The 22,414-nt window shown below is 40.0% G+C and overlaps 1 long non-coding RNA gene across 1 annotated transcript; it reads left to right on the top strand.

Moving 5' to 3' along the window:
* Positions 1-10,291: 10,291 nt before the first annotated feature.
* LOC124281190 lies at positions 10,292-18,988 on the top strand. The gene is made up of 3 exons (XR_006899869.1): positions 10,292-10,373; positions 14,633-14,635; positions 18,978-18,988. It is a non-coding gene; the product is annotated as an uncharacterized LOC124281190 (long non-coding RNA).
* Positions 18,989-22,414: the final 3,426 nt, after the last annotated feature.

The following is a 22,414-nucleotide window of genomic DNA, read 5'->3' as shown; positions in this document are numbered from 1 at the left end:
ACGTGATATTAAGTAATGAAATAGGTCTCCAGTCGTTTAAAACCTTTTGGGGTTTGCCTTCTTTTGGAATACATGTGAAAATACCCTGAACTTGTGTAGCTGATAAAGCTCCATTTCTGTAAGCATAACTTAGCGATTTTATAAGATACTCATTTAAATCCCGCCAAAAGAATTTTAAAAATTCTGCAGTGAACCAATCAGGGCACGGACTTGTTTTCATACGTTTCAAAGCATTAAGAACTTCACCGTATGTTAATTCACCTTCTATTGCTTTACCTTCACTAACTTTCTTGTGGAAATTCGGAAATACATCTTCCAAATCTGTTTGATAAATTATTTTTCACAATAGAGAGTTTGATAAAATGTTTTAGGCTCATTTAGTATTTCTGAAAAAGTCTAGATAATTTCTCCGGTTTTTGTTTCAAGTTCAGTAACGGATTTATTCAAATAATTTCTCGATTCCAAATTTGAGAAAAAAATGATTTTTTTTCGTATCTTTCTATCCATTTAGATTTTGCTCTAATAAAACTTCCTTTTGCTTTAATTTGGCTAATTTCTTCTAATTCAGAGTTTATTTTAGTTATTTGATGTACTATTCTTTCTGTTTCTTAGAAGTTGATCTGAAACTCAAAAACCTTCGGGGTTTTGATCATCTTACCTGGCTTCCGTTAGAAGAGCTAGAATAGTCAGCTGTAACCACAATGGATGAGGATGATAAACATGACTTAAATAACATATTGTTTCACTTCATACTCCCTAAAATCATTCAAACTAAATTTCAGTCAGTCTATGAAAGAAATCGACTGAAGATTTCAGGCCATTTACAAATTGACTGTGTGAATCTGGCATTTTACACGTTCACTGAAAATTTCAGGCAATTTACAACTTGCCTGATTTTACACATTGACTGTAGCATATATATTTGATATGTTTTAATGACTGATACTGCTCCACATTAGTTACATCATATTCCAGACGAATATCACCTTGAATGACATTGTCATCTTGACATAAACATGTACTGTTGCATTGTCCAGATTATTTCGGGCAGCACCCCAAGGTTGTAGCTTTCATTAAGTAAAGGAATGCCAGTACAAAGTATCCATTGCTGTCAACACCCTGCCGGCGGCAAATAGAGAAGCGAAATATGATATTCTCCAACTACATCGAGGTCAGAAAATCGTTAACTTCTTATGAAATACAGTGATGTTCTAAAACCATGTCTCAATATACAACAGCCGATTCTAGTTTTACACACAAACTCTAAACCTTCGAGAAGTGCAATCGAGAAAGATCTTGCTTAACATCATTGAGAAGCTCCATGATAGCCTGGGGTAAAATCTATGTGTGAAAATGTCTTATATTGAAACAATGCCACGATGTATTGACTGCAATATCTGTTTCTTGTTTGACGTACGTTCCTGAAATACTGCCGGAGGACACACTGTTCCCATGTAATGAATACAGTCGAGCACCGTTGTGTCGAACTGTAATAATAATAATAATAATAATAATAATAATAATAATGCACATTTATAATGCGCCTTTTCCACGCCCTTGGGTATGCTCAAAGCGCTACAAAGATGAAGATGGGTGAAGTTATGAGAAGTATACTGAGAAAAGGTGGGTTTTCAGTTTTGCTTTAAAACTATCAAAACTGTCAGAGTCTTTGATGTCATATGGAAGAACATTCCAGAGGGCCGGTGCTGTGTAGGAGAAGCTGCGGTGTCCGAAAGATTTCAGTTTGTAGGAGGGTATCACAAGAAGATTCTGAGAGTTGGAACGGAGACTGCGGGCAGGTACATATGGGTGAAGCAGGTCAGAGAGGTAGGAAGGGGCCAAGCCATGGAGACATTTGTACGTCAGGGGAGAGAATTTTGAAATCGATTCTTGCCTTGACTGGAATAACTCGATATCTCGGTTGTCTCGATATAACATCTCGGTCCCGGCAAAATCCTTCATAATTTATCATTATTCACGCTCATACTAGATACGGATGTCTCGATATTTCGGATATCTCGATATAATTTCATAGTCCTAACAAGCAAAATTACCCTTTTGACTGGATATTTGCAAAGAAACTCGATATTCACCTACCTTTCATGGGCAAGTATCCCTCTGAACTGAGGTTGTTTCCACAGGTTTACACGCGGTGCGGCATGAATCAAAGGGATGCGGTAGTGTAAACTAATTAGGGCTAATTGAGTTGAAGGTGTCACTTGTTTGTTATTTAATTAGGATTAATTAAGAATGAGATAATTGGGAATTACTCACTGTTACGAATAAACGCTACTGATAACGGATTATAGTTTCGAATCAAAACATACTGAGAAGCGTTTTGTTTTCTTTCATAGTGATATGTGATGATATGCCCTGGTCGGATGTCTCGAAGTTCGGATAACTCGATATTTTTTCCTGGTCCCATGAATATCGAGACAACGGTGCTCGACTGGACTTCTTCATCATCGCTGTAAGTCTAATAGTATATTTGGTTTTACCTTAACTCTGTGATCTTTACTCCAATTAATAGCTTTAGCTATCGGTTCCTTACTCTCCACGCAAGATATCAAGTGTCATGTTGTAGGATTGTAAAGTGAGTGAGTGAGTATGGTTTTACGCTGCATTTTTTAGCAATATTCCATCATTATCTTGGCGGGGGACACAAAAAATAGACAGCATACATTGTACCCATAATGAGAGTTGAACTCGGGTCCTCAGCGTGACGAGTTAACGCTTTCATCACTAGGCTACCCCATCGCCCCTGCATTGTTACGTGTAATATGTACTATATACCGACACATTTCGTCCACGCCCAAGTTTCACCTTTTACCCATCGTATAATAAGGCACCTTTCTGAAGTCGCCAGCAGTCATGTGCCTGGAAACGAATTTAAAATTCATCACCACTGGCTGTAAATCGGTAAGTGGAAGGAAGGAGTTATTTAAGAATAGCATTCACATAGGGTGAGACAGAATAAGGGTTGAAAAGCATTTGGAGGAAATATGTTGAGCACATTTGCATCGTGGGGCCTGTGGGTTCGATATGTCGACAAACGGTCAAGAAAGGCGTGAAATAAGTTTGATTAAGAGTGATTTCGAGAAATAAACGTCGACTCAAACAATAAATGTGTAATTTCAAACAATTTTATTATTTCGTGAATACCATCAGTGTCAGAGATCAATGTCCAACTGAAACATACTATTCTTTCTTCATCTACGCTAGATTTAGACATGTGGATTCGTCGAGTTTATGCCTGCGATCAAAAGGAAAATAGGAAAATTTTCTCAAGCGATGAAGTGTACAGGAGTTCTGGATCTGATTTCCATTTTCCAACTTGTGCCACAATTGTAACATAAACCCACTCGTTTTGTCATTTACAGTAGAGCAATTGAGAGACTTTTTTGGTGCTAGATTCGGACAGGCAAGACCAAGTTAAGACGAAATCAATTTTGTGTTGATGGAATGCCTTTTAATGGTAGACTCTCGAGAGACTTGAAACAAGCGGAGTTATTATATACTGAGGGTAGAACTTAAACGATGAGTTTCCGGTCTTACACTAAATGCCAACTTGAAAGACAGTTTCATTAACTGCTGTGTCTCTTTTGTCAGTTCACAGGATGATTCTTTGAAACTCGGACATCACGTTAATGAAAGAAAATAATTAGATTTAAAATATTACATTTAAATCACGTCGAGTGCACCTCACTCAGACAAATAAAACCCTTCAGACTATTGTCCGGTCATCCAGTGCCAGACAGGAATATTTTTTTATTTTAGTTCAAGAACCTATCTGTTGAATTCTTGGTGCGTCGATGAGAAAACCTGACACTGAAACTTCAAGTCTAATGCAATCATAAATGTTCAGATGCGTACATCAATCTCAGGTCTCTTCCAGTGCATGAATAGAAATTCGGATAAATGTGTCAAGCTTTTTATTGATCCCAATTCCAAGCGTGGGAGGTATAACCGCATGGAAAAAGGCACGAGTAAATGTTGTATTCTTTGGCGTTGCTCGAGTTATTTAATGGAACGAGATATGAACAAATATCAAAGGAAATTCCAGACACATGTCGTGAACCATGCGTCCTTCTTATCACTCAGGGGCAGCTCAAATGTGTGAAGCCTATTTCTTTACAATATTCAGAGGTTATCGCAACAGTGTTGGTGTAGGATGAGGGATTATCTTGCATGTGATATAGGTCAGTGGTGGTGTGGGATTGTGAGCAAGAGTGGTAAGTACATGTATGTTACTAGTGTAATCACATTCACGACCAAGGGAAGGCGATAAGGGGCCTCGAAGCAGTGATGGAGTGGAGGTGTAGGGGAGGGTTGAATGGGATAGCTGATGGACAAGAAGAGCGATGGAGGGCCTCTGAATGGTTATCACATCTTTATTGAAAGGGAGCCTAAGGGATTCGAGAAATTGGGGAGAAATCTATGCCAACGTCAGTCAGGCATATAGGATTACAGTAATTGCTTGTGTCAAGGAAAAACAAATGGTCCAGTGACTGATACTGAATGGTGCATGGGAGGGCGTTAGTTGGAAGACAAGTTTAGGTATGAGTGGAGGTGTTGTAGGTAAGGGTAAAGGCATCAGGGAGTGGACTTGAGCTGACGAGGAGGACGAATGATCTTGATCTCGACACATAACCCCATTTTACCTTAGTCAATTCAATCCATGTGTGTTTTATAGGAAATGATGTCCTACAGTGAAGTGTGTGCATGTAGAATCTGTGGTAAGATAGGAGAAACAGTGTTGGCAATCACCAGATCATAATCGCAATATCTTGCGGATTCAGCTTCAGGATTCTAACTTGAGACTTCAGGCAACATATATGATTTAAAACATTTTCCCTTTCTCAAGAAAACATTTGTGCAATAATATTTGATTATGCAATTTATACGACATAATGTGTCTGAAGATACATTTTTGTGTTGCAAAGGCGAATCTGTTAACTTACAATTTCTACAAACGCACATTTTGAAACAAACGCCCTCTCACGTTGTATCGTGAATCAAAAAAGGTTAAAGAAATGGATCATTATGAAGTGCTGATGTGTCAGAACAACTGCACTTCGCGTAGGTCGCTTCTAGTAAGTAAGTACGACATTTCTGCTTCGACAAGGCGTCGGTGGCCGCACTCATTACTAATGTCCTTTCCAGTGCGTATGTCACTGATCGGAAATGTCAAGTAGTCGTTGAAATATATATTGAAACTGGTTTTAATACCATTAGGCTTATCATTGTGAACTCACCTGTGGTGATTGACACGTGATAGTATCGATGTCTCGCACGTGGGGACAAGTGGTGCTTGTACAACGGACTGCAGCTTATTTACCAGTAGAAATTGATGTAATGGAATTTTACTTATACACCGTTGCCCACGTCGTCTACAGTTGAGGAGAGGAAGGGATTCAGTCAAGAACACACGTAAAAGCTGTGCCACACTGATGACAAGTAAAGGTTGTTTATTGATATGTACCACTCGGTCCTGGTTTTCTACATGTTTATCACTAATATTTGAAATATTTTATTTACAAACAATACGAAGTACATCTTTCCATCACACCGCAAACAAACTAGCTGCAGATAAGTATTCATATTCGTTTACCTCATTTTATATCACAGGTTTTAACAGACAGATAAGTTCGAGTGCGATCAACCCTGTCTGATCATTACAATCAGGATCAGGATGTCCCACAAGGCAGTATTTTGTCTGTTATCTTATTTAGTATTAAAATAAATAGTCTTTGTAAAAGTTTTAAGTAATTCAATCGATGGATCACATTTTGTGGATGATTTTAATATACACAGCATAAAAAAAAGACGTCAGTACGACTTCAAAATTAGATAGGCACTGTAATCAAATCATTACAGAAATGGACATAATGAGCGGATCAAAAACATTTTTTGTGTACAATATCTTGACACATCAATGAATAACTCAGGACTTTAGTATCTAGTGTGACCACCACGAGCGGCAATAACTGCAGCACAACGTCTATGCATGGAGTGCACCAATCGATTGAGGACGGCCGTTGGCACCTGGAACCACACTCTGAGAAAGGCCTGGCGCAATAAATCGGCTGTGTTCGGCCTTTGTATGACATTATTCTGTCTCCTCTCAATTTCATCCCAAACATGTTCAATTGGGTTTAAATCAGGACTAAGGGCTGGCCACTGCAGAATGTTGACACCGTTCTGCTGTAGGAAGTCCCGTGTAGCTCTGGCAGTTTGGGCCCGGGCGTTATCATGCTGGAAAATGTTGTTCCAGTGACTTGCGAAATGTGGTATGACGTGGGGTCTGAGAGCTTGGTCGATGTAGCGCACCGCTGTGATGCCGCCTCCTCTCGCTGGACCAAGGTTCTGGAACACCATAGGACCCACTCTCTGGTTCAGGCCTATTCCACCCTATACCATGATGCTTGCACCTTCCCATGAGTCTCTTTCCATAACACATTGGTCTGGGTAACGCTGGCCACGTCGTCGCCATATTCTTGTTCTGCCATCTGCAGTTGTTACGCAGTACCGACTCGCTTTCCATAAAACATTGGTCTGGGTAACGCTGGCCACGTCGTCGCCATATTCTTGTTCTGCCATCTGCAGTTGATACGCAGTACCGACTCTCATCTGTGAAGAGAACAGTTCTCCATTGCCTATATCGCCAGTTTTGGTGTTGTAGGGCAAAATGTAGACGTTCACGCCGATGACGAGGGATGAGGATAGGCCCACGGTAAGGTCTTCGGCAATGGAGGTTCCCGCTGTTAAGACGTCGGCGTACTGTATCTGTACTGATTGGTCTTCCGTGTGTTCCCACTGTCTGGCGTGCTGTTTCGGATGCCTGCATGAAGGGATTCTGTACATGCTGTCGCACAACATGGCGGTCTTGTCATCTTTTGGTCACCCTTGGTCTTCCAGTACGGGGGCGATCATTTGTGGTGTTGGTGGCCCGGAAACGTTGCTGCAGCCTGTAGATGGTCCGAACGCTGACCTGGAGGTGATGAGCAACGGTTTGTGCAGTGTGGCCAGCTTCAAGTCTTCCTAGCGCCTGGTTCCTCTGAGCTGTCGTGAGTCGCGGCATCCTGCCAACGTTGTACTGTGAATGTTTCAACCAGGTTTTGGGGGTGCATTTTATAGGACTGGTCCTTGTGAACAGCACGTGCAGCAAGTGTTGCAATAAAAACATGGACAACATCGTACCATCTCCGAGATCAGGTTGCGTTTTTGAGACCATTTCCTGGGTCAATTCTGCGAAGGAAAATTCCAAACTGACGTTTCTCTTGCTGCTTAGTATATCTCATGTCGTGGTAAATATATGCGAAACACTGAGAGACAATTACAATTCTGCCTCAACAAATTTCCTTGATGGTGCCTTGAGAGCGTGTTTAAATGTTCCATATCCAAAACCAACTGTATACACTTCTGCAGAAAATACAAACCCCCATACATTATCATTAATTGGCACACCCATCAAAGTTCTGAAAGAAGCTTATTTCCTTGGTCTCATCTTTGACTCGCATCTAACGTTTATGCCACATATTAAATACCTAAAGGCTAAATGTCTGAAGGTACTTGACTTGTTAAAAGTTGTCTTTCAGTGGCATTTAGAAGTTGTACATTGATGTCAAGTTCACCTGATGAAGGGACCTGGAATGGTCTCGAAACGTTGTGAGAGAAATTAAAAAAGAAGTTTAATCCATAAAAATATCTTGTTAAAAGTTGTTTCTAATTCCAAGTGGGAAGGGGACCAAACTACCCTCCTTCACTAACAAAGATCACTGGTCCGATATGGTGGGGCCTGTACGAGCAACCTCAAAATATTAGATTCCGTTCACCACCAAGGTCTGAGACTTTGTCTTGGATCTTTCTGATTCTTTCCCATTGACAGTATTTACGTTGAGGCAGATGGGGCATCCTTTAAATATTCGCCGAACCAAATTATCTTCACAATATACCACAAAGATATGTTCTAATGAATCCAGTCCTACACACGCCCCTTTTTTAATTCTCTAAATGAGGATCTTTATACTAAATAAATCTTCACTTGTTCCACCTCTTGGGATAAGAATCAAACCATTCATTTCTGCTGCTGGCATTGAGCTCGAAAATATATCTTCTTCCCGTCTTCTTTCTTCTCCCCCTTGGCAATTGGTGAGGCCACAAGTCGACCTAACATTAACCACATTTAAAAAAATCAGAAATTAGAATTTAGTCAATTAAGAAATAATTTTGATACAAATACATCTTCATTTACAGATTGGTCCAAGGATGGTGGCACAGTAGCTTGTGCCAATGTCATTGGATCCAGAACAATATCTTCTTGATTACCTGAGGACAGTTCAATTTTTACAGCAAAAGCAAACGCAATACTAACAGCTATTAAGTATATTAATAGACACCCTGAATATAAACAATATCCAGAACAATATCTTCTTGATTACCTGAGGACAGTTCAATTTTTACAGCAAAAGCAAACGCAATACTAACAGCTATTAAGTATATTAATAGACACCCTGAATATAAACAATATATATTCTTCTCTGGTTCTCTTTCGTGCCTTCAGGCTATTCAAAACTTATCTTGTAAAAAGCCACTTTTAATTGAAATTATTGAATTATATAATGATCTTGCTACTGGCGAATACGACATTGTCCTCTGTTGGTTGTCCAGCCATGTTGGCATTTCTGGTAACACAATGGTCGATTTTGCTGCTAAGGCAGCACTCAACAAATCTGTGACACCACTTCCGATCCCATACTCCGATTACAAAGCCGTCATTAGATCGTACATCCCTTCACCAATGTAAAAGAAATGGGATGCTCAAATGGGTATCAATAAGTTATATGCAATAAAACCTTATATTGGTTACTATTACTTGGGTTGTCAGTACAGATTTGAAGAGGTTATATTAAGACGATGCCGCATTGACCACTCTCGATATACCCATGAACACCTGTTGAAAAGTGAAGATCCACCGTTTTGTATCCTTAGCGATGAGAGAATCACGGTCAAGCATGCCCTGTCAAAACTAAAAAACTATCGATACAGAGATAGATACATGTTCTGATTGGTCAGATAAAATGTTGTTCAAGCATCTAGCCAAAAGAGATGTCATCTGAATCTTTATTTATTTTTTCATTTTATTTATTTCTATATTTCTGAACTGTAGGCCAGAGGCCCGTAGTACAAGTAGAAAACAGTTACAATGGGTGTGTGGTACAAGCGCGTTTGCGTTTTAACAGTGCATGGTGTATGGTGTATAAACGTAGCAATATTCTGAAGTAGCTGTACATTTTCTGTTGACATTAGTATGCTGAATTAGTAAAATGTTGGACAGGACGTGTACTTAGATGGTATATAATACTTTCTTATGTCTTCATACTGTGGACAGATGAGAAGGACATGGTATTCATCTTCAGTAACATCCCTGTCACACATTTTGCAGGATTGGCTCTCAGTAACATGACATATTCTTTTAAAATACATTAAATCATAGTAGCCACATCGAAACTGCGATAACGATACTCTTAATTTCCTTATACTTACGACTGTTAAATACTTTTCACACATAAAATGTTGTTTAAACAATGAATACGAATATGCACATCTTCCAGTTTGAATATTTCTGGTCCACTCTTGCTGGAAGCAATCCTTACATCGTTGTTGAACAAGGGATAAAAAAGCTGTAGCATCCCCAACTCCCTGTCCGACCCATGCATATCCAAGACCAAGTTGGAACAATGTCTTTTTGATTAACATAGCCCAGTTGTGCTTATTTCTAGCCTAACCATTAGATGTCATCTGATATTTGCTCAGCTACGTGAGAACTAACATTTGATTTTTACGCGACAGAAACACGCTGTTCTCATGTCTGTCTGTACTAGAGAACAAATTTATGATGATTCCACCTCAGAATGTATTTGTCATGGGCCACCAGTGCTGATCGCAAGAGGCAACTGAATGGACTAGGGTGGTCAGGCTCGGGGACCTAATTAATGGCGTATCATCATGCCCCCGAGTAGTGTCGATCAGTGCTAATAATATCACTGGATTGTCTTGTCTAGAATCAAACTTTTACATACAGCCGACATTAAGATCAAATATTGCGGGATGTGGAATATTATAAGTTGTATGCTTCTCTCGAGGGTAATAAGGCCGGTAGGCGAGGGATGACACTGCTACACAAAGGCATACATCAGAGTGTATTACCCGAGGGAGAAGCATGCGACGTATTTTTCTTACCGCCATGTTAAATGTACAAAATATAATGTTATTTTGAAGGTCGCTATCCACTTTATGACATGTAAAGAAAATGGCGTCTGCCTGTCGACTGGATTTTTAAAACTAGTGAAACATATCCTGACAAGCTTAAAGTTGCAATAAAAGAGTAAAAAATGGTTATGTTGAGTGTGAAAACGATTCAATGTACAAAGTAGTTTAAATAAAGGAGTGAAAGTCGGTGAAATAAATGTGTAAATAGTGAATTCAAAAACAGCTAATCGAACGGTTTTCGAACTCCCTGCACTGCATGCGTCACATTATGACGCCATACGATTGTTAGCAATACTGCTTCTTGCCGGAGAGTTTGATGATGACCGTGGCAGCGGGTAATATTTTTTCCAGTTGTCATCCTCCTGGGAGGGGTGACACTGAAACTTGTTAAAGCGTCATTGACCAATGAAATTCAAGTATTTTACTTGAAGGTAACATAAAATCTAATGCTACACTATTAACATTTAAGCAGATGCTTGAACCTTGTAGCACATACACTCTTCAAAAGAAGAAACGCATAAGAGAATTTGAGAATGTTGAGTTTGTATGTTTATGTAACATTAAATACAAATGTTTGTTGAAGTTTGTTAGTAACGCGCTTGTTAACTGGTATGGGACATAAACGCAGCCGTTTAAAAACTTTTGCAGCTTTCTGCGGCACCTTTTACGAGACTTTATGAACATGCCAGTTTCTCATGTTCTCCAGCATTTTTAGTGCTGGAACCTGTGAAGATCCGGGTTAGAATTGGTCTCCAGTAACCCATGCTTGTCGTAAGAGGAGACTAGCGGGATTGGATGATCAGGCTTGCTGACTTGGCAGACACGTGTCATCGTGTCACAATTGCGTAGTACGATGCTCGTGCTGTTGGTCACTGGATTGTCTAGTCCAGACTCGATTATTTTCGATAGACCGCAGCGATATAGCTGGAATATTGCTGGCTGCGGAGTTAAACAGCACAGAATGAATGCATCTTAGTGCTTGAATAATGCTCAAAAGTGGTTTAATACCTTACTTACTCACTCTCTATGAACTGTTCCAAGTATCCTCATTGTATCCTCATTGTATCCTCATTGTAGCGAAATTGGCATAAGGTTTTCATTCTTGTTTCCCTCGCACATCTGAAGGCATAACCAAACCGTTGTGAATTCAAACGTGATAAGCAAACTGCAATGTTGGGAATTAAAAATTATTTTTCAAGGAAGACGACTTCACCTTTGATTGAACGTTCCTACAAGGCCCCAGTTTCCACCCCGATGGTATAACCTTTCCAGAATCAGATTACGTTCGTGATTTTTATAAATTTTAATAAATTGAAATTTGTATTATGCCCATCGTTAACTGCCACGAAACGTTTCAAATAACTAAATCTCACGATGTACCTTGAACCGTGCCCTTTCACTAAAGGAAATGTAGGTTTCAGTCGATAGTGACCCACTGACCAAACGCAGAGCAGCTATGCTTTACGATAATGTCATCCACCCACGCACAGACGCACGCACGGACACACACACACATACATATCTCAATGTTCTTTAACTGTGACAAATTGTAAAAAATATTCTTCGCTTATTCATACCATTATTCTCCAACATCAACATGCAATATACCTTTAACATGAGTACAAATGTAAATTAACGGTGTCGCCGTCGCCATACGAAAAAATCGTAGTAACATCAAAATGCCTATTACCCAGATTATATATCTTGCTCAGTATTAACATCAGGTCAATTAATATCAGGTTCACCCCACCTGACATTCAATCATATGTAAGGCGCTTGTCATCATAACATATCACAAAATACAGAAGCAAATATTATTGTGTAATCTGGCCTGTTTAAAAAAATAATATTTCCCTGAATATCATCCCACACGTCGTATGGAATCACCATCACAGACTCGCCACAACATGCACATTTACACCATACAAAATGTATGATAATGAATAGGGCTCCGCAATATAACCGGTTTACTGGTATTTACCTGTTCAAACATGAAAACGATACGTATTGCGATACGCTGATCGAAAACCGGTATTTTGACCTGCTTTCGGAAAACTTCGTAACACTCGGAAATCTTCGGATATTTCCGGTTTTTGAATTGTTCTTTTCCCTGTTTCATTAGTGCCAGATGTTACTTACATTATCATTTTGTCATTATTAAAGGTTTTTATAACAGGTTAATCAATCATAGTGATTTTGTTGTGTTTTTGCTTAATAATCAAGCATTAACTCGATTATAAGTAGTTTTTGTTAAAAAAATAATCCTTGCAATATATTGCAATACATATCGCAATATATGCTTCCGCATCGCAATATATCGCAATATGAAAATTCTCTGCAATACCCACCCCTAATAATGAATACTACTTATCGCAGGTTGGTCTGCTGTAGGTTCAGGGTGCTGGTACTGGTGGGTTGAATGTGGCTTTATCACTGATCGCTCCTTGTATAGTGATTTCTTCCCACACAATGGTGATGATATTGAGATGCGTGTATCTTTGTTGAGTTACACACTTACACTGCTGGCAGTGAGGATTCATGTTGAAACTAACGACGAAGGAATGAAGACACAACGCATCTTACAGACGAAGGAATGAAGACACAACGCATCTTACAAACTGATTAAAAGTCCTGTCTTGTATATACCCTTTCTCTAGAGTTCAGATTCTAATACTTTTCTGAAATGAGTGCGTGAGTAAGTTTAGCTTTACGCCGCACTCAGCAATATTCCAGCTCAAACCGAAACATGAGTCTCATTAACCTATTCAGACAATGACCTACTTTTCAGCCGATCCGAATTTTCTCGTGTGAAAGTGAAAAGAGACACCACAAACAACTATGGTTACACTGAATTCCAATTCCTTGTTTCATAAGAAAATGGTATTTACAAGTTAATTATAATTTTATACTTTAATAACATCGTATTTCTATGGGGCGGTGGGGTAGCCTAATGGTTAAAGCGTTGGCTCGTCACGCCGAAGACCCGGGTTCGAATCCCCACATGGGCACAATGTGTTAAGCCCATTTCTGGTGTCCCCCGACGTGATGTTGCTGGAATATTGCTAAAAGCGGCGTAAAACCAAACTCAGTCAGTCGTATTTCTATATTTTATGGCGAGGTGTAGGCAGTATGACCTTAACTAAGACGTCACAGACTGCCCTGTTTGATGAGGTCGTAAAATGATTCACAATGTATCTGGCTCACTGTTTACACTTGTTATGTGTTTTCCGCGCTTATTCAGTGTAGTTTTGTAACGCACAATGTGATTGATATTATATCAAGTCCGTACCAGACCGCCAAACTTTTCAAGCGGCAGAGCCTCGTTTTGAGATTTCCACGATTTCCATGTTTCTGTTTGTCAGACCACACTGTACGACAGAGCATGCTGCACGACGTGTTTGCAAGGATTAGAAAGAGCGTAGTGTTGCAATATACAAGTGCATAGATGTATCAGATAAAACTGATTAATATTTATGTATCCAGTTGAATGAATTGGTCTCAAAATTCTGGACTAGTTATTGTACTAAGGTGCGCAATAGGTCGGAACCCAGTCAGCACGAAACGAGACTGTTGTGTAATCAATGTTTTGACTTGATATGGCGGCGGTCTGTAAATAATCGAGTCTGGACCAGACAATCCAGTGATCAACATCATGAACATCAATCTGCGCAATTGGGAACCGATGACATGTCTCAACCAAGTCAGCGAGCCTGACCACCCGATTCCGTTAGTCGCCTCTTACGACAAGCATAGTCGCCTTTTGTGGCAAGCATGGGTTGCTGAAGATCTATCCTAACCCGGATCTTCACGTGCACTGGTCTTTACGACATGAGCCCCATCCAGCATTCGAATAAAAATGCCCAGAGTGAGGCACCTATCCGCCAGCACACAAAATCATCTGACCCGTGAAGGTCCGGGTTAGAATGAAACTTCCGTAACCCATGCTTGACGTAAGAGGCGACTAACGGGATCGGGTTGGACTCGCTGACTTGGTTGACTCGCTGACACATGTCATCGGTTCCCAATTGCGCAGATCGATGCTCATGCTGTTGATCACTGGATTGTCTTGTCCAGACTCGATTCTTTACAGACCGCCGCCATATAGCTGAAATATTGCTGAGTGCGGCGTAAAACTAAACTCACTCACTCACAGAAAGGCAGCTGTGAACAGATGGGTCTTTAGCAGAGATTGAACAATTTCTTTTAACGAAGTGTTCCTGATTTCCTTTGGAAGAGCTCCAAAGTTCAGGGCTGGCAAAGGAGAAGGCTCGGTCAGACAGTTGGTTTGGAGATATGCGTTGGGTGAGGAGAGTCAGTCGGAGACTTCGCTGGGGTGCATACACATAGACGAGTTGTTTAGAAAGTCGGGAAAGTTATCGTTGAAGAGGCAGTCATGTGTCAGAATGAGGACTGCCTGGTCCAGACTCGATTATTTACAGACCTCCGCCATATAGCTGAAATATTACTGAGTGCGGCGTAAAACCAAACTCACTCACTCACTCACACACAAAGTCATCTGACCCACTCATCCTGCGCCGTTGTGTACATCAGATCTTGTAATATAAAGATTGTTATGTACAAATAAACCAATATAATCTTGGACGTCAGTGATATGCTTGGGTGATAGACCACAACTTGAGGTTAGAGGTTTTTCAGAGTCTTCACAAATATTCTGGAAGCTAGCAACAAAAGTTTGCCAGAGTACTACGAATTCCCCGGCTTACAGAAAATGTGTACATCATCATTAAACGCTAAATATATATAGTTTAGGAAGGGGCAGCGGTAACTGGCCTTTCTCACTCTTAGATCATAAAAACTTCCAGCTATTAAAAGCAGTCATAAAATATTAAACGTTTTTAGACCCTAAACGCGTCAAAAATAGAGGAAAAGGGTCGCGCGTATGTATCTGTGTTGGATCATAACACGGGAGAGAATGCGCGTAGGAGTGCAACGTTTTAAAGCAACATTCCAGCCTCATCGTTTCGGTGTACACAAAGTGCTCACATATTTCCTGTACCACTCTAACAGTGAACGCTTTATCCGTGATGTCACAGCTAATGGTTAAATGAATTGAGAAATTGTGATAAATGTTCACATGAACAATTGGTATTTTGTCTTCAGAGCAGATATGTATGTGCTGAAGCAGTTACAGAAAACATTCAGTATCTTTCAACGAATATTGTAAATGTCAGTTAACTGATAATCAGGTCGAGAAACAAACGTAGATGTTAACAGAAAAATGCGTAATTTCAAACAGATGTATGACGTTTACTGTAGAGTGAGAGAGTTGTGATGATTGTGGTATGTTCAGTTCATGTCCTCTTAAAAGTTATGTAATCACACACACACACACTTAAATGTATGCTTGAAATGACAAAAGAGATGGTCATGGTTTCAGAGGATCTCGATTCCCAACATTTTCACACAGCTATTTTCATTTTAAATCTGAAAGATTCTGTTTCTGATGATAGTTACGAATGTATGTTCAGTTGCACGGAAGTGCAACACTTCACAATGTCAGAGATGTACGGACTTTGTGTGGTTTCGTTATCTGTGTTCAACTAATACATAAGTATTATGTTCTTCAACATTGATGTGATAATTGGACATATGGATTCTTTCTCAATTTACGACTGTGCCCACAAAAAGAATATACAAATGAAGTGAAGTCGACGGACATTTCAGATCTCAATACTGTTTCCTAACGTTTTCCAATATTCCTATTTAAAGTACGGCTATTGGGAGACTTTGCACACTTTGGATTGGGATTGCCAAGGCAGAGCCCAGATGAAACTCATTTCCCTGTTGATAAAATGCCTTTGAATTGTACACTGTTGTGAGACTTCAAACAAACGGAAACTATAGTGTATTGAGGATAGAACTTAACCGATGTGTTTCCTGTCTTACAATGAATGCCAGATGAAAGACAGTTTCATTAACCAGTGTCTGTCAATTCAAGGGAGGATTCTGTGAACCCCGTACATCACGCAATAGACAGAACTGGATTTAAAACATTAGATTTAAACAAGGCGAGTGCGCGGCACCAAGATCAATCAAACTAAACTCGGACAGGTAGGTGTTGAAGACTCTGTCTGTTGAATGAATTCTTGGTGTGTCGCTCACGAGAACTGCCAGTGTAACTTCACGTTATATATAATAGAACCACACATGTGAAAGACGCGTTCATCAATCTCATGTCTCTCCGCCTCCAGTGCTAACAGATATATTTTGATAAATGTTTCGGGCGGTGGGGTAGCCTAGTGGTTAAAGCGTTGGCTCGTCACGCCGAAGACCCGGGTTCGAATCCCCACATGGGTACAATGTGTGAAGCCCATTTCAGGTGTCCCCCGCCGTGATGTTGCTGGAATATTGCTAAAAGCGGCGTAAAACCAAACTCAGTCAGTCAGTTGATAAATGTTTCAAATATGAGGAAAAGGTCAAGAAGTCGAACTTTTTATCAACCCCATTTCATATTGCGGGGGATATTACGGAATGAAAAACGATAGGAATTATAGTTATATTCTTTGGCGTGGTTTGATTTATTTAACGGAAGGAGATATGGATAGTAAAAAAATGAAAGGAAAGGTCACACAATATTCAGATGTTATCGTGACAGTGTTGTTGTAGAATATTGATCTTCAGTAACCCATGTTTGTCGTAAGAGGCGACTAACGAGATTGGGTGGTCAGGCTCGCTGACTTGGTTGACACATGTCATCGGTTCCATTTCAATATTCCAGCTATATGGAGGCGGTCTGTAAATATTCGCGTCTGGACCAGACAATCCAGTGATCAACAGCATGAGCATCGATCTACGCAATTGGGAACCGATGACCAAGAGAAATCGTTTGTAATATTTTCTTCTCATGAAATGCAAGATTCAGTCTAGAAGTATTAGCAGCATACGTATTCCTCTCCTCCTGTTCACTACAATAATCTCGTCGCTTTCTTAGGAGGCAGTTGTAATTATTATTACTGGCTATATAATAACTCAGAAACTATTTCATTCAGTTGTGGAGCCGTGGGGTAACCTAGTGGTTAAAGCGTTCGCTCGTCATGCTGAAGACCCGGGTTCGATACCCACCTGGGTACAATGTATGAAGCCCATTTCTGCTGTCCCCCGCCGTGATATTGCTGGCATATTGCTAAAAGCGACCCATTAAAACTATGCACCAAAAACATCTTGCTGAAGTTGTTGAATTCCGGTGTGATAGGATCCGATGAACTTTGGTTTCCCTGGGCAGTTTTACCGTGACACGCTCCTGGAGGTACACGTGGTGCCGACACGACGTCGTCTAGTGTTTCAGGATGACAAGAATGGTTTGGGTTGTTCTTAACGCCGCACTCAGCAATATTCCAGTCATACAGCGGCGGTCTGTAAATAATATGGGCTGTGGGCTGTTGGCTGTGAGCTGTGGCCTGTAAGCTGTGGCCTGTGAGCTGTGAGCTGTGGGGTGTGGGCAGTGGGGTGTGGGGTGTGGGCTGAGGACTGTGGGCTGTGGGCTGTTGGCTGTGTGCTAAGGGGTGTGGGGAGTTTCGGGTGTTAGGTGTCGGCTGTAGGGGGTTTGGGTGTTAGGTGCGGGCAGTGACTTGTTGCTGGCTATATACTTTTTGAGATATATTTGATCCAAGAAAACTGTTCATGATTACGATATGTGTCTATGTTTGTGGAAAAACGCACTTTCATTCCCGGTAGTGGCAGGCTGCATGTTTATTTCTCGAATCTCCACGTTCCAAGACCGTCAGCAGACACGACAACAACACCCTAGTGTTGTGGGAAACATGACTTTGTGTAGCCCTACGTACATGAACATACGCCGCCTATGCTACACCATACCATTTTTTGAGGCGGTGAGTAGCCTTGTGTTAAAAGCGTTCGCTCGTCAAGCCGATGACCCGGGTTTGATTCCCACATGGGTACAATGTTTGAAGCCAATTTCTAGTGTCCCCCGCCGTGATATTGCTGGAATATTGCTAAGAGCTGCATAAAACCATAGTATACTCACTTACTCACTGTTAGTTGGTGTCACACTGATTTCTCACTAGCGGCAACGAAAGTGTGTACATTTACAAAGATACAGGCATATCAATATTATAAGAATAGTTTGGGAAACAAATCTCTTCACAAAGACAAGACAATATTACAAGATGTTCAACAACCCTCACCCCACAACCTACAGTCCAGACTACGAGAATTATTATTCATTTCCCCACATGTTTCATGTTATGGGTGTTCATATCGTTCTGAGCCTCTACGATGCAGTAGTAACGACGTAGGACATGAACATTCAGAGAAATACGTCTATAGATAATGGCGTGTAGAATGATATTCCAAGAAACGTCCATTCCTGAAAAAGAATGATTAAGTTTTAACGTTGCGTAGAGAACCAAGTTTGTTTTTTAATTGTGCGTTTTGATATTAATACATAATCTTCTGGTGACTTTTATGGGTGTTAATATTTAGAATTGTGCTCAGTACAAATGCAATTTGTATGGTAGACATTTAGTATAGTTTCATTTAATAGACTTTTTACATCGTGTTGCAGCGGAAGGATATACATATACATATATTTATATATTAGTTGTAATCCCTTAGGTTATTACACCTGAACATTATCGACTGAAACCTATATTTCTTAGATAATCATAACTTTTGCAACCAGTGTGTTTGTTAAGAAAAGGGCACCGTTCATGGTAAATCATGAGTTTAAATGGTACAGCTGTGGCAGCTAACGATAAATATCATTACATTTTACTTAAACAAAAAATACAAAGGAATCACGTGGAGGTGATTCTGAAAAGGTTAAAAAAGCTGGTTCCTAGTACGGAAGGCCTTGGGGAAGGTAATTTCGATTTCCTTGCTTTTTAACACGGGAGATGGTTTTTGAGCCGCTTTGAATTCTTTAAGACTACAGTGTATATACTGACTGTCTGGCGATTGACATTAACGATCAACGCTGCCTGGGCACACTGGTTGACACGAGCTGAGACACCAAGCAACCAACATCGGTTGGGACCAGTTCTAAGCCAGAATCCTAACTTATTTGTTCCTAAGTACTGACAGACATTCTTCTGCTCGGTATTATTAAAATCAGATTTTACCTGTTGCTGCTCTGAGCAGAGATCTGAGGACATCTCATTCGGGTTCATACCAGAACGACTATTCATCCGACCAATCTTTTTAATGTCAGGAGAGTTAGTCGAAATATGTTTTCGAATTATGCAACCTGGGCGAAGGTACAGTTATTGGTTATACGACTGATTCAATCAAAACCATTGTCTACCTCGGTTCAGGCTCATAACGCCGACCTTTCGTCCAAACTTCACGGTTGAGTGGAAAAAAATATCGGCGTCCTGAGACTAGTTTCATTTTGCCAATTAATAAAGGATTACGAGGACAATGAAGGATCAACAAGTTGTTAGAAGAGGATAATCCGGATTATGCGGATGAGAGGACACCTAATGAGAAGACGACAACAGTTTATATTTTATCAGTTTATTTCCACACTTGAAGCACTCATCAACAAACTCAGTCTACAGATTTTTACGTTTTTTTACAATGATTCACATAAGTAAATACGTGACATTTTTAAAAAATGCATCGCATATCCGATGTGCATTCATGATACATATAGCACACATTTTTATCAAATGCAACAGGTGGCCTCACTGCAGTTGCTATGGTCGTAAATGCAGTATAGGTTCGGCTTCTGAATCTCCTATGTATGTATGTCAACTCGGTTCCTTATTTAGGTGGGGGCATATTTTCAGAGATTAAATGTCTACCCCCTCTACCTCTTCTCCTTGTCCGCGCAAGTCTGTCCTCTACTACCCAGCCTTAATAACCCATCTGTACTTCTGTACATGTCTACTTTTTACAGCCCTCCCTTTGTTGCACGGTCTGCCTCTGAACGTCTTCCCTGACATCTCAATTTCTCGCCGCTTTATCCCACCAATTTCTGACCCTCACCCTTCACCGTGAATGTGATTGAACATGTACCATACTAACCATTGTTGTCTGACACTCGCACCCACCACTCGAATGACGTCTGAATATTGTATGTAATTCCTGACCTACATTTGCTTAATATGTTGACACGTGGTTCGTATCTTGTATCTTTCAATTTATGTTCATACCTCGTATCATTAATCGGAACTAACATCGCCAATGAATACAACTATTATTCGTTGTCATTTCTCATTAGGTTCTATGTCCGTCACTTTGGAATGGGATTGATGAAAAGTTCGACTTCATGGCCGTTAGCCTGGTATTTGAAACATTTATCAGAATTTATATAGATGTACTAGAAGTGGGAAAGACAAGTTTGATGTTATATTTATCATAGTGTAATGGACATCGTGAATGCTCTCAGCTAAGCTTTCTCATGAGTTCAACAGACACAACCTTCCATTGAAACAAATGACCCAGATGGTTTTGCCCTGGATGGCCTACGAATATTCCAGTCCGATATGGTGTGATGTCTTAGCGTTGGGAACACCACTTGTTTGACATTTTATGGTTTTCGATCCAGTTATATTCCCCCATTTATGTGTTCTACGGATTTCACAGAATCATCCATTGAGCTGACAGGTGGAGACATCGGTTAATGAAACTGTCTTTCATGTTGGCATTTATTGTAAGACATGAGACTCATCGTTTAAGTTCGATCCTCCATAAACAATAACACTTGTTTCAAGTCTCTCAAGAGTTTACCATTGAAAGGCATTTCATTAACAGGATAATGATTTTATCTGTGCTCATTCTTTGCAGTCCAAATCCAACACGACGAACAGTCTTTCATCTGCTTTAAATTGCAAAGCATGATTTGGTATGGCAATACTGGAAAACGTTAGGAAAAATGACAGATCTGAAAAGCCCTCAGACTTCATTGCATTTGAATATTCGTTTTTATCACATTCGTAAATTGAAATGGAATCCACATGTCTAATTCTAGCATCACTGTGGAGAAGATAAGTTGCATTAACTGGACACAGATAAAAGGAATACACAAATTCCATACATCTCTGACACTGTGAAATATAACACGTCCGTGCAAAAGAACGTCAATTCTTAACTGTCCCGAAAAACAGATTATTTTGGTGTAAGGTGAAAACTAGCTGTGAAAATGTTAGGAAATGATTCCGTGAAGTATTTTTATGCATACATTCTGCGGGTATAGTGAGACTGAACACACCAGAGTCATAATAAATCACTGGCGCTATGACCGGGTTTTTTTCAGGAAAAGTTTCACATTTGATTTAAATTACACGTTTTTCTATTGACACCCACGTTTGTTTCCTGGCCTGATTTGAATGATTATCAGTTAACCAATATTCAACAGATTTTTTGTTTGTATTTTTGTTAGATACACAATATTTTCTGTCACTGCTTCGATACATACATACATTCTTGTCAAAGAGCCAAACCATTATTCATGTCATTATTTATCATTGTTTCTAAGATAGTCGTTTGATTAACGATGGCCTCGAGGCCACAGCTACAGCATCATGACCAAAGTATTCACTGTTCGAGTCGAACGGTAAATGTGTATGCACTTTGTGTACGTCTCAACAATGTGGCTGGAATATCTCTTTAAGGCAGTGCACTTCTACATGTACTCTCTCAGTTCATGATAAAAGTCACAGAAGCTTTCCCATGAGTGGATAACCCAAGCATAACCTAAGTGCAACCCATGCCCAATACTTCTGATGCACTTATGGCCTAAACATGTACAATATGTTATGATTGCGCTAACCTGGTTGATTTTAAAAGATAATGTTAATTATATCACATTCGGTGTTGTGTATTGGTTTCACACCAAGTTCTTTTAAGGTCTGACTCCAAGTTAACATTTTAGTTTAACATGGGAATCACCATGGTCACTGATCAACATCTTCTTGGCATAGTGTATTTGCACACTATGATGTTTATATTCAACCATATTCTTATGGATTATCTATCAAGCAGTAATAGCTGAGTAGGTCAGCCCGCTTTGTGTGGTGGCTATTAGGTGCCTGACCAAAACAAAATATGACATTCCTCCTTTATTAGTTGGTTTCAAAGTGAATTCTCACTGCCGGGAACGAAAGTGTTTTATTGTGATTATTCATTTCATGAGTATTTTGGGGGGGGAGACCAATAA

Source organism: Haliotis rubra, unplaced genomic scaffold (genome assembly GCF_003918875.1).
Source record: "Haliotis rubra isolate DU_JTF1 unplaced genomic scaffold, ASM391887v1 Scf28, whole genome shotgun sequence".
NCBI lineage: Eukaryota > Metazoa > Mollusca > Gastropoda > Lepetellida > Haliotidae > Haliotis > Haliotis rubra.
Note: the sequence above shows the minus strand (reverse complement) of the source record. Positions and strands in the feature narration are given on the sequence as shown.